The sequence below is a fragment of the Pongo pygmaeus genome, chromosome 13 (genome assembly GCF_028885625.2).
Source record: "Pongo pygmaeus isolate AG05252 chromosome 13, NHGRI_mPonPyg2-v2.0_pri, whole genome shotgun sequence".
Classification (NCBI taxonomy): Eukaryota; Metazoa; Chordata; class Mammalia; order Primates; family Hominidae; genus Pongo; species Pongo pygmaeus.
Window position 1 is genome coordinate 51,493,874 of NC_072386.2, and position 14,947 is coordinate 51,508,820.

At 37.1% G+C, this 14,947-nt stretch overlaps 1 protein-coding gene across 7 annotated transcripts in view; it reads right to left on the reverse strand.

The window, feature by feature from the left end:
• Positions 1-13,845, reverse strand: part of IL33 (interleukin 33) — a 34,691-nt gene extending 20,846 nt beyond the window's left edge. For 2 of the 7 annotated variants that reach the window (XM_054500822.2, XM_054500820.2), the window contains exon 1: positions 13,139-13,210. The gene's annotated coding sequence lies outside the window, so the exon portion shown is untranslated. Of the gene's footprint in view, positions 1-102; positions 165-12,706; positions 12,770-13,138; positions 13,258-13,786 lie in introns of those variants that run through there. The other 5 variants (XM_054500821.2, XM_054500817.2, XM_054500815.2 and 2 more) reach the window with 5 other exon arrangements.
• Positions 13,846-14,947: the final 1,102 nt, after the last annotated feature.

Genomic DNA, 14,947 nt, shown 5'->3' on the forward strand with positions numbered 1-14,947 from the left:
ATATTTCAGAACATATGGCAATAGGAACATCACTTGTTCTTTTTTGCTGCTATTCCCAATGATATACAGCAAATATCCCTGCACACTGGTTATGACACTCACCTAATTTATAAAGTGCTGGTCTCAGATGATGAGGTTTCCTGTAGTCAGCAATTGTAGTATTTAAGGCAGTTACATCTCAGTTCTACTTATATAGACACACACACATGGATTAAGCAACATTGGATGACAGCATTTGATGTATGAGGCAATGCAGATGGAGCTACTTAAATGCATAGAACGTGTGGGAGCTTATCTTTTTCCTACCGTCAGATCCTAAACAGAGATTATTTTAGCTGTAGCACTTTCATTTTATTTATTTATTTATTTTTTGAGGCAGAGTCTTGCTCTGCTGCCCAGGCTGGAGTGCAGTGGCACGATCTCGGCTCACTGCAGCCTCCACCTCCCAGATTCAAGCAATTCTTCTGTCTCAGCCTCCCAAGTAGCTGGGACTACAAGGTGTGTGCCACCACACCTGGCTAATTTTTTTGTATTTTTAGTGGAGATAGGGTTTCACCATGTTGGCCAGGCTGGTCCTGAACTCCTGACCTCAAGTGATCCTCCTGCCCCAGCCTCCCAAAGTGCTGGGGTTACAGGCGTGAGCCACTGCACCCGGCCTAGCTGTAGCACTGTCAAAGAGTTACACTTAGTTAATCATTAACTTTTATAAAATCTTTACAATATAGGCTCTAGGTAATGTTTATTGCATAACATATAATATAGAAGGACACAGATTGTTTAATTTCCTTTCTCTTTTCTACAGAAAGTTGAAAACATTTAAAGTAATTTTTTTCTGATTATAAAAAAGATATATGTGCACTTAGAAAATATGTAAATGACAGGAAAGTGTATGTGTGGTAGATCCTGACATTCTTTTTTCTATGTAAAAAATTATACACATCTCTTTTATTTAAAAAATAGAATCATACTGCAAATATATTTTAAGCTGTTTTTTCCATTTTCCAATTAACACTATATCATAAATATTTTCACATATTAGAAACATTCTTTTACAAGTAACATTATAAATAGCATTCAATCATAGAAATATATCTTAACGAGTGTTTTATTGATTAACACTGGCTGTTTCCAGATTTTATTTTTGTTTTTGTTTTCTAATATTGCTAGTGTTGCAACTGACAGTTTTGTGTGTGTTGTGTGTGTGTGTATGGGTGTATGGGTGTGGGTGTGTGTGAGTGTGTGTTGTGATTCTTTGAAAATATTTGTAAGTTTATTGGTAGCATAAACTCCTAGTAGTGGAATTGCTGGATCAGAGGGTACATGTATCTTATAGCTTGACAGATATTAATGAATTGACTTCCAAAAGCTTGTATTAATTAACGGTTTTGTCAACAGTCCAGGGGAGTACCCTTTTCTCCATCTTTCTAGCAACAATGAGTGTCATTACCTTTGAAAGGTTTGCCTTTCTAAAGAGTGTAAAATATCTGATAGTTTAAATTTTATTCCTTTATTTTGTGAGATTGAGCATCTTTAAAAAAATGTGTATTGTCAATTTCTATAAATTATTGATTTTTAAGGACTCTACCTAAACTAAGAAATTAGACCCTTGTCTGTGATTTGTGTTACAACTTTTTCCCCTGTGTCATTTATGTTTAGATTTTGCTAATGGCATTTTTTGGCCATACATAAGTTTTCAAATATTATGTGGTAAAATATAATCAGTGTTTTCTTTGAGAACTTCTGGTTTTGTGTTCTGCTTCAAAATACCTTTCCTCTTCCAAGATTATAAATAAATTTACTTATGATAGTATCTAAAACTTTAATGTTTAATATTTTATACATAAATCTTTGATTGACTCAATGTTACTTTTGGTATAAAGAATAAGTTAGGGCTCGGTGTGTGTCTCACGCCTGTAATCCCAGTGCATTGGGAGGCCTAAGCAGGAGGACCACTTGAGGCCAGGAGTTCAAGACCAGCCTAGGCAACATAAAGAGACCCTGTCTCTACAGAAAAAATTTTTAAAAATTAGCTGGGCTTGGTGGTGTGCACATGCAGTCTTAGCTACTTGGGAGACTGAGGTGGGAGGATCACCTGAGCCCAGAAGTTTAAAGTTGTAGTAAGCTCTGATAGCACTATACTCCAGTCTGGACCACCTGGTGAGACTCTTGTCTCCAAAAATGAAAAAAATAAAGATAGTGAAAAAAGAATACATTTGGGATTTTTTTTCCTTCCAAATACATACCCCAACTACATCTGAAATTCAGTTCAGACAAAGTGAAGTTTCACATGTTATGTTGGGACCAGAATGCAGAGGGCTATGAATGCTACAATAAGGAGTTTGAATTTTATCCTATGGACAACACGAATCTTTTGAAAGTTTCTAAAGCAAATGAGAAACATCATCTAGAGTGTGTTTTATGAATATAATTTTATGTCTGTGTGAAGCAACATCTGAAGGAAGGAAAGAAGGGACAGGGAGGCAAGAAGAATAAATAGTTAGGAGGCCAGTTAAAATACCCCAGGCAAAAAGCAGTGAGGACCTAATGAGGGCAATGTTAGTGGGACTAACGAGGAGGGGATGGAATGATGAGTGCTACAGGTACTTCATAGAGTCCTTGCAGGTTGGTGTGCGTAAGGGCCCCAGAGATTCCTGTTCTGCTCCACTAAGTCATGCAGTTACCAAGTGGCTGAGTCAGGATTAAAACCCAAGTCTCACTCCCAGTTTAGACTTGGAACAAGTAAAAGACTTGGAAGAAAAATGAGACAGTTTTATAACTATTTGGAATGGTAGAAGGAGATGCTAGAACAGAGATGGAACAACATTTAAAGAAATAATGGCTGACAACATTCCAGAATTGTTGAAAGATCCTAATCCTTAGATCTAAGAGTTTCAATGAATTTCAAGCAGATAGAAAGAAAGAAAGGGCTGGGGGTGGTGGCTCAAGCCTTATATTCCCAGCACTTTTGGAAGCTGAGGTGGGATGATCTCTTGAGACCAGGAGTTTTAAGACTAGCCTGGGCAACATAGCAAGACCCCATCTCTACAAAAAAATAATAATTAAAAAAATTAGCTAGGTATGGTGGCACACACCTGTAGTCCCAGCTGGTAGGGAGGCTGAGGTGGGAGGATTGCTTGAGCCCAGGAGTTTGAGGCTGCAGTGAGTTAGGATTATGTCACTGCACTCCAGCCTGGGTTACAGAGCAAGACCTTGTCTCTAAAAAGAGAGAGAGAGAGAAGAAAAATCCACATCTTGATATATTAGTTATGAAATTGCAGAATATTAAAGAAAAAAAGTGAGATCAGCCAGGGCACCATAATGAGCCCTCATCTCTACAGAACGTAAAAAGGAAAAATTAGCTGTGCATGGTGGTATGTGCCTATGGTCCCAGTTACTCAGGTGGATGAGGTAGGAGGGTCGCTTGAGCTAGGGAGGTACAGGCTATAGTTAGCTGTGATCACATCACTGCACTCTAGCCCCTGGGTGACAGAGTGAGAACTTGTTTCAAAAGGAAAAAGAAAAGAGAAGATTGTAATGTCAGTCATTGAGGACAATAAAACTATTTGGAGGAGGAAAAAAATCACCCGTCCAATATGGATGGAAGTTTACAGTCTTAGAGTAGCCCTAGAACCTGTGAAATAAACATTTGATATTTGCAGAACCAAGGTGCATGTTGCAGTCAACTGAGCATTATTAAAAACTGCAGAGGTGGCCTAAAACTCCTTATTTTACAGATGAGGAAAGTGCCACTCGGAGCAGGTGAAGGGTCTTCCCCAAGGTCACACAGCTAGTAAATGGGTATGTGGTGGAGCCAGGACCAGAACTCAGGTCTCTCAACTCACAGAGCAATAGTTGTGACTGCTCTTCCCTCTATCCTGCTGCCATTTCTTTATTCAGCAACAACAAAGAAAAACAAAATGTGAAGAAAAGTAGAGTTTCAGTTTATCATGGAACTTTTTGGTGATTCCTTATGTTTCATGTATAGAATTTAATAACTGTTTGAATACATTCTTACACAGGGCAATATCCCATCACCAGGAACCAATGAAACTGCTCACATTTTTTGGATGGGGGTAAGAGGATGCAGTCTTGATTTGTTTCCTTCTAGCTTATAACACAGTATGAGGGTAGTGTGAGAAAGTTTTAGAAAATATGATTAAATCTGAGTCATGGAAATCAGTTCTGGCACAGCAGTCTGTAGAAGGTGGTGAGGGTAACAAGAGGTGGGTGCAAATCTCAGCATATACAAAGGCTTTGCTGAGAAATACACAGGGGAAAGGTAGGTGCCAAGCCACAGCATTTATTATATATACCTGAGTCAGTAGATCAAATAAATTCACAAAACTGTAAAAAAAAAAAAAATCTATTCTGCCTGAGTTCACTGCTTTGGACCTGGCTTGGTTTGCTTTCTGAAAAGTTCATACCTTAGATCCACAAAGGAAAAGAATTTGCAAGGGTAGGTAATGCCAATATATCAAAATGTATCACCCCGTTTGTTCATGAAAAGATACTATTGCATGTGTGTGCATGTATGCATGAAAAATGATTTCTATACATAATTCACCACAAATACATGCCAAAAAGTAGGAGAGCATTTGTAATTGGCAACAATACAATCAAACAGATTGCTTAACCAAGGATGAGAACTTGCCTATTAAGTCACTTTTGATTCTGGGAATAGTACCCAGATTCTAAAGCCTAAAGTGGTTTGCATGACTTAATTACAAATGCTAACAAGAACAGTTCTTTGTGCAGTACTCTAAATCCTATCAGCTGATTTGCTGTTTGTTTTGAAAGAGAAGCATGAGATTTTCAGATGGCAAAGCTTTGGATTTTGATACCCACCTTCAAAACAGAATGCAATATATATCTTTAAATTAGTTCCTTTGTAGAAAAGCAGGCTAATTTGGGTATGGCACATTTCTCAAACACATAAAACATTAATAAGATATTTATTCCAGATTTTACAGTTATATAGTTAGAGCCAGTGAAAGTGTGCCTAAGTTCTATTCCCACTGCATAGATATGCCACTAGATGCTACTGGAATTGATTCTGGGAGCCTTCATCTGAAGGCAGCTTTAGGAAATAGCAAGGAAAAACAAGAGGAGTTTCTGAAGGATGAATTAAGTGCTTATATAAATAGGGAAAGAAGGACTTTAGTCTCTAAAATTTAGGACCAAGAGAAGGGGTTGGCCCGGGACTTCTGGGAACATTTTTCTCCTTGAAATAAGGAGCATGTGAGGAGTAAGCACTTCTCGGCTTCTACTCCTTTGGCTCCTCTGAGTATCTGAAGCTCAGAGCTGGGTCAGCCATCTTTTCCCATGAAGAGAGATCACAGATGCTCTGAGGATGGTAGAGTAGAAGGGTGGGAAGACCCTGAGTCCTTGATGATATCCTTGATTTTTGACACCAAATCTGAGACTGCCCAACTAAACTTCTGATTAAGCAAGCAAAAAGTGTCCTTAAGTTTTAAGCCTTGTTCAGTTCTGTGTTCCCCAGTTGCAGCTAAAAGTATATCAAGTGATATAAATTATCTTTATTTTTCATATAAGTATAATCTGTGTTGACTTTTTCTAAATCCTTTAAAGAAATGGCAAACAACTAATGTATTCTGGACATTGCGTTACTAATATCTTTATGGTTGAATTGTTTAAACATTTTAATGTTTAAATAATGTTATGTTTTAAAGAAAATTTTAGTATAACATGAATATGTAAATTCCTGTTCTAAAAATCAAGAAAATAATATTATATATGGTAGGAAAACATGATATATCAAAAAATAGAAAAAATAAACTGAAAATCTTTTGTATCAGAACAAGAGGTACTCTTTTAAAAAAAAAAAAGTGCAGATTACCAGTAATAGTACTGTTATTGCTATTCTATTTTTGCAAAACAGTAAAACATCAGTTACATTCGTTTACAAAAAATTTTTGTATATATAAATTTGTCTATAAAATGATTATGAATATCATATACATGTAAATCATGCCTTAAGTCATTGTGGGACAAATAGTGACAAAATGAAATGACTTGCCAAGACTTTGAAAATCAAACTTCATAAAATCCTAAAGTAAAGAAAGGAAAAGTAAACACAAATTCTTGGTTGTTACCTCTGGGGGAAACCAAAGGAGATGCAATTAGGTAGTGACACAGAGGAGCCTTCAGAGGTATAAGGAATATTCTATTTTTTAAACTGGATGATAAATACACAGGTATTTGTTTTATTATTTTTCTCCAGAACTTACATATGCATTCCATATATTAGTTTATGTGTATGATATATTTCTTAATTAAAAAGCTTGAAAGAAAGAAAATCAATCTTCAGTTAACATTCTACTCATAAAGTCAACTGTTAAGCAGACTTCCCTATCCTCCAGGAACAAATGTAGCTACCAAGTTAAAAAAAAATCAGTTAATACAACATCAACACTTTCAAAATTAAAAAGAAATTGCTGCCTGAGAGCAGGAATGCATTATTTAAAATTCTGTGGTTACATTTTAAAAGAACAAGTGAACTAGTATAAAGGGGATTCCATGTGCTAAACTGTGACAATTTGACTAAAACAAAAAATATGTGAAAGTTTTTCCTTGTGCCAAGACTAAAGTTACAGACAGCACAACTTTTGCTGGCTTTTTTTCTTATGTTTGAGATATGCTTATTGAATAGTGACAAAAATAACTGATATTATAAAACAGATTATTAAAAGTTTTGTAAAGCATGTAATATATTCCACAACACTTTCGCTGCCACACCATTCAACTTAGCTGGCATAGTCAAAAGCCAAAATGAGAGTCCCTCTCAATGCTGGTATTTAGCTGGTATGCTGCAAGGCTGGTTCATTTCTTATTTCTCTTTGCTAATGCCATGCCAGCTATTAAATATTTTGAATATCACCTGGGTAGAAGGCATGAGATTTTCTTGTACAACCAAATGGCTGCCTGCTAACACACAACATTGTTAGATGAAATTAAATTTGATTATTACAAGCCATTTAAAACTTAAGAGTACAGAGGCTTTCTTCTCATAGATATGAAACTTCCTGGTCATTTATCTGAATAAAATAAGCCACAATCTGCACCATGGATATTTCATTTCCATAAAGTTTTAACAGAACTGCCTTGTGTGGTGATCTGAAAATGCAACTTAAAGGTCTGGAAGCTTGACCACCATGGTATGACAAGGTTTTCACTTTGCCTCCTTCAAATAGCTGCTCCAGCTATTCCCCAAATTGCTGACTTCATTATTTCTCTGTGGAATTCTTAGTTGGCTCAGCCTTACTTACCTGGTAGCTGGGCTTAGTGTGAAAGCTACTAAAATGAAAAGACTCTGTTAAACACCTCTCTTCTACCCCAAAGATAAGGCTAAATTATTTTCCCACTCTGGACAGATATGACTTCTTCTTGAGTGTACCCACTGATGCACAGAGAAATAAATATAACTGGTAGACTTTCCTTTGCCAAGAGACTTTTCATAAAATAGGTACAGTGAACTGCCATTCTAGAGGTTACTAGTTGCTGCATGGTTCCACCTAGATAGTAGGGAGAACCAACGGGTCTAAACCCAGATGCTCTTTTACCAGCTTTTGCCATAAATGCCTAGAAAAAAATTGGATGGTGACAAAATAATAGACTTCTAAGTTTTATACTTTTATGAATTAAGAAATATAAAGACAAAAATATTTTTTTCTGTCACATCACAGTGCAAATGACCTTAATGCTTCTAAATGTTGAATCTTATTTCATGGGCCTTATAGCACTGAGCAGAAATTCTTCCACTTGACATAATGAAAAGTAATAATAATTGGACAGCCAGATGTAAGCATTACCTGTCAGGTCCTAGGCATGGTATCCTCCCAACATTTTTTGTAAAACAGCTTATGCTCCTTTGAGTTAATAGCATCTAATTTTTTATATTAAATGACCACCACATACTGACAATTATGATTAAGGTTCCACAAACCATATGGCTCTTGAATAAGTCAGTGAAGAAAAAATAATGCCACCATACATGCAGGTAATATGGACCTTTTTTCTTATGGGGGAAAAAACAGGAAGCTGGAGATAGTCACTAGATTACATCAGAATGAATATTGGTACTTATTTCTGTGCCTGAAACTTGTTCAAAAGTTTAGAATGAAATATTACTAAAGGAAACTGAACAATTATGGGTCAGGCACAGTGGCTCACACCTGTAATCACAGCACTTTGAGAGGCTGAGGCAGGAGGATTACTTAAGCCCAGGAGTTTGAGATCATCCTGGGCAACATAGTGAGACCTCATTTCTACAAAATGTAAAAAAATTAGCCAGGTGAGGCAGCACATGCCTGTGGTCTCAGCTACTTAGGAGGCTGAGGTGGGAGGATAGCCTGAGCCCACGATGTCAAGGCTGCAGTGAGTTGTGATTGAGCTACTGCTCTCCAGCTTGGGTGACAGACTCTGTCTCAAAAATAAATAATAGTAATAATAATAGTAATAACAATAACAACAACAATAATTTACAAATATGAAGCAGTTATGCTGACTACTGATCAAGTATTGTTAAACAGGATTGCTAAAGAATGTGGACAAATAATATATATGTATAAGAGATAATGGAAAAATAAAATTTAGGGAGGAAAAACTTCGGAACTAATAAATTCAGATTTGAGGAAGTTCATGTTTGGGTCTAATAATTATCCAAAGAAAAGAACAAGTGGAAAAAAGCATATAGTCCTCTAAAAAGAAATTACAAACAGCTTAAATAGCATTTCTTAAACAATTGCCAGTAATATGCCAGCAGGCTAAGAAGTTAGAGTGGCTGAGCTTTGAGCACAGCAGACACACAAAACTATGAAGTTCTGTTAAATTCTAAGGAAATACTGAATCTTTGCTAGGAACTATGTCGTAAATAATGAGCAAAACATTCTTACCATTGCAAAAGGTCTCAGAGGCACTAATATGGCTAGGGAAAATTATGACAATCGTTTAATTTATGGAATGTTCAAAGTGGAGGGGAATTAGATGTAAACTGGGTGCTGATTAAAAGTAAAGCACTCAGCCAAGTTTGTGGGTGAACTTCTCCTTAGTTCTGGAAATAGCAATGGGAATGGCAAAAAAAAGTTACAGAAGAGAACAATGGCTGGCAGGAACTCTTTCCCTAGGGCAACAGGTGAATGTAGCCCTGAAGGAAATAGATAGAAGGTTTTAATGTCACTTCGTTAATATTTTCATATTTGAAAATGATGGAAACTTTGAATAAAAAAATAGCTTCACAAAGAGGATTAGAGATGCACTAAATGAAGTAGTTTGGAATTGTTCTTTAGTTCTTTTTTCTTAATGGGACCTGACCCTGGACTTTAATCTCTGATCTGAAATTTACTGACTTTATGATTTTGGGTTAGTACTACAATCTTTTCAAATCCCACTGTCTCAATTTCATAAATGGAGATAATATTTACCTCACAGAGGTGCTGTGAGGGATAATGTGGAAGATAAATGTCTCACTTTTAGTAAATGGTCAGTGATTAATAAATTACCTTTGATGACTGCTTCTAATTTGTTTTACCCATCACAACACCTGTCTTGAGTGGGATTTTGTTGCTTGTTTCACATTTTACACAAGACAAAAAAATTCAGGCTCAGGAAAGTTAAGTAAGATCCAAAATTACACAGCTGGTCAATGATGGATGATGGACTGGAGGCCTGACTGCCTCTAAAAATTTGTGTCTTTACTATTATGCTATATTGCAGTCTTCACTTAAAAAATACATAACAAAAATAAATACCTTTGTAGGTATACTGTAATCTACCGATAATAACATGAGCAGCATGTGCCAGGAGTCCTCTATAGGGAGGAAGCGCCCCCAATTCCTCACTCCCCCTTACCACTCCCTGCATACTGAACTTTGCCTGAACTTTTTGAGGCCCGCTAAGGTTGTGTCCCCTTAAAAGTTACTTTTGCTTGCAGACGTCAGCACCAGAGAAACTACAGGAAACCGAAGAGATTAGAAGTTCTACCATGATTTCCTGAAGTTCTTGAACCCAACCCAATCATTTTGTTGTTGATAGAATTAAGGTCCATTTCTTTATGCTGTTCCAGGAGTTCATATTTGGTCTTAATGTTTCTAAATGTTCCTGCTACAAACTGAGATACAAAGAAGGTGAATCCAATGACCCTCTTGATTTCCACCATGTTTGCCAAAATTTCAACTTGAATGAAAGATACATTGATTTTGGCACAGTCTGACTCACATCTCCAGAAAAACCCTTATGGTATCAGATTTACTGACATATATATTTTCTGATGTAGACATATATATATATATATGGAGAATATATATATATATATATGGGGATATATATATATGGGGACATATATATATAGGGAGAAAATACATACATGTAGGGAGAATATATATATATATATATATATATATTCTCTCAATGCTGACCCCTCTTCAGTATTTCACTGTAATGATTTAATTCCCTGATGGAGCTTAACTTTTCACAATTGAATTTCATGCCTATTTCCCCGAAGTTAGTTGTAAGCTCTGTTTCCTTAATCACTGGAAAACCCTGGCCAAGAGTGACATTTCCTGTTTCTCAATCTCTTCCCTTATTTTCAGTTCTGGCCATTTCAACCCCTAAGTGAAAGTTTGCCTCAGGATTCTTTTCTCTCTATAAATGGGAAAGGGAAAGAGGTGCTTTCTGGCTGTAGATACTGTAAGCTAAACAATGATGGGAAAGAGATAAACATCTAGGTTGCTTAGGAAATCAATTATGAAATAACCAATCAAAGATTGGTAGAAGGTCCAGGATCCTTTCAGAGAAGAATGGAGAAAATGTGAAATATGAGCTGAGGAAAGTGCGATGCTTGTGCTAGAAGTTCTTAACTGTTTAAGACAATACCGAGCTGTGTGATTCAGTTCAAGCACTCTAAACTTTGGGAAATAGAGGATTCTGAAGTTTTCTGAACTCAGAGAGGTACATTTTCTGGGTGGAAATCAAAAGAGGAGCATTAAGTATTCAAAAGACAAATTTGAGAAGCAATAAGTAAGAATGTTGGAAACAGTATAGTACCCCAGTGTGGCACAGAAGGATGCTTCAGCGGGAGAAGCACAGTGCAGAGGAGGAAATACGAGTCTTTGCCCTAGACACTTCACTCTCAAGTCTCTGACTTGTATGCAGCCACAGGACATACTTTTGGATTTGTGCTATTTTCTTAATTAAAATAGTCTGGAGGCATATATTCATGTGTGGAAAGAAAAGGCAGAGAAAATTGTGAGGAGGCAGAAAGCAAGGAATGAAGAAAAGAAAACGATCTTCAAAGGAAAGTCTATAAATGAAGAATAGTAGCAAAACTGATGAGCTTTTGAATTTCTCCACTTAGGGTATCAATTCCTTGTTTTTCCACAAAAGTTTATTTTTGAGGGGGTGATACCTCTCAATTCTTGTATTTGAAACTGACAGTGAGAAATAACAGTGAGAAAATTATGACAGTGAAAGAGATCTGACATAACCAACCCCCATCATGCTTTTAACCTCCGTATTGCCTTTGGTCATTCCTGGGCTTGGGCCAAGCTAACTTTGCGAGAAATTTAGTGTATGTTTTAAATGATAATAACCCTTCACCAAAAGTAAACCACCTTGGTAAAAATAATGAAAGACCACCAAGTTAGGAGTTTGAGAGGGGCCTGAATTCTGCTAAGATGTAGGCGTAGTAAAATGATTACTAGCCATTATTCTGGAGGTCACAAGATTTGCAACTTCCACAGTGACTACTGTAAATAACATCACTATTGTATAAGCTAAGATTGACCTTTAGAGATGTCTGTTCAGGCTTTTGCATTTCTGATGACCAGTGACTCCTCTGTGGCTCCCACCCAGAAATAGACTCAGTGCATACACGAGGACCATTTTTCACATGCCTGTGATTTTATTCCCACCAATCAGCAGCACTTATTCCCCTAAGCCCTTTGCCCATCAAACTAACCTTGAAAAACCCTAGCCTCCAAATTTTGGGGGAGATTTGAATAATAACTTTGAATCCTCTGTGGCATGGCTGGCTGGCCCTGTGTCAATTAAACTCTTCACTGCCATGCCATGGTTTCAGTGAATTGGTTTTGTCTGTGCAGATCAGAGATTAAAGTCCAGGGTCAGGTCCCATTAAGAACAAAGAACTAAAGAACAATTCCAACCTACTTCATTTAGTGCATCTCTAATCCTCTTTGTGAAGCTATTTTTTTATTCAAAGTTTCCATCATTTTTTTTTGGAGATGAAATTTAGCTCTTGTTACCCAGGCTGGTGTGTAATGGCATGTTCTTGGCTCTCTGCAACCTCCACCTCCTGGGTTCAAGCGATTCTCCTGCCTTAGCCTCCCAAGTAGCTGGGATTACAGGTGCCCACCACCATGCCCAGCCAATTTTTTTGTTTGTTTTTGTCTTTTTAGTAGAGACAGGGTTTCACCCTCTTGGCCAGGCTGACAGCGAACTCCTGACCTCAGGCGATCCACCCACCTCGGCCTCCCAAAGTGTTGGGATTACAGGCTTGAACTACCATCTTAGCGATGTCCCCTTTTACTGAAAACCACTTGTAAACAATTGTAAGCATGTTTGTCTTGAGTAAGCATTAGGAATTAGAAGTAGAATTATCAACTTGCTTTATAAAGTTTCCAGCCTGGCAACAAAGCAAAGACCCTATCTGTACATAAACTAAAAAAATTACCTTGGCATAGTGGCATGTGCCTGTGGTTCCTGCTACTTGGGAAGCTGAGATGGCATGATTGCTTGAGCCCAGGAGTTGGAGGCTGCAGTGAGCTAGTATCACGCCACTGTGCTCCAGCCTGCGCTACAGAGCAAGATTCCATCTCTTAAAAAACATAAAATAAAATAAAGTTTCATGGAGGGGGCAGAATTTACTATAAAAACTATTACAATCTCTTTTAGCAATTTATTAATTTTACAAATCACCCAAAGGAAAGCAAATGGAATTATAAGTTAGTAACAGCTATTGTCATTGACTTCTACTGCTATTAGCAATAATAACAAATTGGCCTTATCATTTATTTTTCAGGAAAAAAAGACACAGTTCTCCATGGTTCCCAAGGTTTAACTTTGCAAAATCTGACTAAAAATCTCCCAGAATATTCAGTCTTACCTTGTGATCTTGTTTTGATTTCTTCCCTGAAGAGCTGCAGCTCTGTGTTCGGAGGAGTCTGTAGACTCTTTTTATTAACCAAAGTTTGGCAGAGACCCAAATTGCCTTAGAAGGGAGATCTGGGCGGGTGAGATTTTAGCAGGCTTGAAATCTCATGTAAAGAGCCAACAGAGTTACAATTCTGTCAACGTCTAAGGCTCATTACTTTCTGCGTCCTCCCTCCATCTTAATATTTTAAACCAGCAATTATGATTCTTCTTCTGCCCCTAAACTTTACGTTTTGGCTCTCTTTGGAGTTGAACTCCTAAACTTCAACTTCAGCACTGTTCATTTTGAAATTCTTTTGCCATTTATATATTCACTTTTGGCCGTTGGCTTCTCAATTTACAAACTTCATTAAGAGGTCAGTTTATTCTTCCTAAATTCCTTTATAATAGAAATTTGCGACCCCTTTTGGCATATCAGTAACAAGCAGCTCGTCTGCAAATAAAAGCTCTCAAATACTCTGTATTCCAACATATCTGACGTGCTTTCCTGCTCCCCACTGTTCATCTTTTCTTTCTATTCATCTCAAAAATTTCACAGAAGATAATACTTTATTACAAAAGCAAATCCTGTACTGTAGATCCCATGAAAAGTTGTTCTTACCTCATGAGAAATTTTGCTCCTACTCACCCTCTCTCCAACTTGTTTCGCATCTGTAGCAGAAAATAAAGGGGTGAAGTAATGCTCTTTTAAGACTTGGACTGATTCCACATCCTAAGATCACACTTTGGAAAGAAGACTGCTGCTGTACTTAGAAGGATATTGTGATGGACTGTTACCCTAGCAAGCCCCTACAGCCATTCAATCTACAAGATTAGAAGGGTGAACTTGAAACAAAGGGGCAGCAGAAAAAAGTTTACTGTAAAACAAAATAGGAATTTTTTAGTTTTTCTCATGGCATGTTGAGGGATAGAATGTTAGGGTTCTGGAATCCAGGGGAAAGAGAAAATGAGACAGCAATAGATGGCTGACCAGGCTTGGGAAAATGTGACTGTGATGGAGTCCCCTTTGGAAAAAACAACTAAGGAACTCTGTTATCTTGTTTAAAGTTGTTTCATTTTCTGTGCAGTAATCCCCTTTAATCATCCCCAAACCCAAGCAATCATCTGCTACAAGCCATAGTGTTGCGTTTGTGAGTAATGAAGAAAGGTGGCTATGTCTGCCCTTTGGATAAAGCAGTGAAGCAAGCAGACAGGATGCCAACATGACAAGAATGAACCAGGAATTGAGCTGTGTGCAATAAATAGGAGGGAGGGGTGACACGTAACAGCCAAGGGAATATTAACATACTCTACTCTGGGAATTCTTGCAAATACTGAGGGAATTACAAAGGATGAATAATGTATCTTTATGATGTATATTGAACCCTCCTTCATTATTCCAAAAATTTCTCGTTTTATCTCTAATTATGCTTCATGCCTTAAAGTCTGCTTTGTCCATTTGTCTGCTTTCTCCATTAGCAGAGCTCTGCAAACATTCTTTTGGTTAGTATTCACATAGTGTATCTCTTTTCATTTTTTTTCTTCCAAACTTTCTGTGTCCTTACATTAAAGATGTGTCACATATAAGTAGTATACAGTTTTTGTTTTGTTTTGTTTTGTTTTTTACCAGTTTGACAATCATTTGTCTTTGAACTGGAACATCTATTGCAATTATTGATATATTTGAATTTGCTTCTACTATTGTGTTTTTTTTCCCTGCTATTTTGTCCCCCTGGCTTATGCTCTTTTTTGGATAAAACAATTTTTTTTTTTTTTTTGAGAT